Genomic DNA, 1,690 nt, shown 5'->3' on the forward strand with positions numbered 1-1,690 from the left:
GGGGTTTGCCCGAGAGCCGCCGAACCGCGCGGGTTCCTCCCGTCCCGGAGAGCGTTTACCGCGCTCCCCACCCGTGCCGCTGCTCACAAGTATGTTTCAACGAGCTGGATGTGGGCCACTCGATACGCATGCTAATTAGGATGATACACGCTAATAGATGGATTTTTAAATTTAGATATAGGCATACAATTAATAAGCATGCTCAGCATTGTGGCGATTTGCAACAGTTTAATCGGTTTTGTAAATTACTGCAAATTTAATAATTCACTAATGTTTTCATTAGCATATCTTAGCATATACCTATAGCCACCCACAAACATATATAATGTATTTACACAGTCACGAGCAGAATCCTATAGCATAGACTGATTACAGTGCATTAAAAGCTTACTGGGTACATTACGTTTATATAGGACATAGTTAATATCGGCAAAATCAGTGATAAACTTAAATGGCAATTTTGAAAAAAAAAACCAAACCAAAACAAACCCACCACAAAACAAGCCAGGAATAGTCTGTGTGCATCTGAGATGTTTAGACAACTGACTACAAACTATGGGTTGCTTACCTTTAATTTTTATTTTAGTATGTCCCCCAGAAGCACTGAAAATGCCTGGACAGAGCTGCTGTGGTGCTGAGGAGCTGCTGGAGTGAGTCTCCAAAGAGTGGTAGAGGGGGATGCAGCTCTGTCCTTATTAGTCTCACACAGTATGACCCTCCCCCTCAGTGAGCACAGAATACTCTGCAAGAAAGGACAAACAGCCACCCAGACACAGATTTTACATCATCATACTTGTATATCCCAAGTCCAGTAACAATGTAAGAAATGTTTTTTTTCTCCTTCCCCCTAAGCCCCCCCCAAAAAAAACCCCAAACAAAAAAGAGTTCCATAAATTAAACTGCCAGAGTGCGAACACATGAATGAAAGTATCTGGTTTCTAGTTGTAAAGAACCAATTATGTACATTAGCACACCGGCAGAAACTAGCTTTTATCACTTAAGTGTAAGCACACATCATTAATTTTATATACTTTATCATAAATTTAAAAATCAGCCACCCAAGTAACCAAGAGAGTGCACCTATTTATGGCACTGATGCTGCAAAGCACAGCTGATTACTGACATTTGTTTTGCCTTTTAAAATCTATCATTTACAAACCTGAATGTTCTTGCACCGTAATATCCTGTCTGTGATGAAATGGTGAGATTGAGCACAGCCACTGGCTCTCATCTGAATGTGCGAAACTGCACTTTTCTCAGGTTCTCCAAGTGTGCTTGTGGCAGTTTTCCGTATCACATTTTAAAGATGTAAACCAGATAGAAGGACGGAGAAAAGTAAAATGACTAGAAACAGATACACAGAAGACAGAGAGAGTAGGGCTTTAATTAAAACAGATTTATGTATATCCAAGACATATTTTATCTTTTTCTAGTAGAATCATTCTGATGGGAAAAACAGGAAAGCGGTTACTATTATATGAAAATTTATTAGTTTAACATCAATTTAGCCCAACTGCTCTTCAGATCAGAAAATTCATAGGGTTAGCATATCCAAGACATATTTTATCTTTTTCTAGTAGAATCATTCTGATGGGAAAAAAACAGGAACGGTTACTATTATATGAAAATTTATTAGCTTAACATCAATTTAGCCCAACTGCTCTTCAGAGCAGAAAATTCTCAGGGTTAG

This window comes from Aptenodytes forsteri, unplaced genomic scaffold (genome assembly GCF_000699145.1).
Source record: "Aptenodytes forsteri isolate BGI_AS27 unplaced genomic scaffold, ASM69914v1 Scaffold256, whole genome shotgun sequence".
In the NCBI taxonomy this organism is placed as follows: domain Eukaryota; kingdom Metazoa; phylum Chordata; class Aves; order Sphenisciformes; family Spheniscidae; genus Aptenodytes; species Aptenodytes forsteri.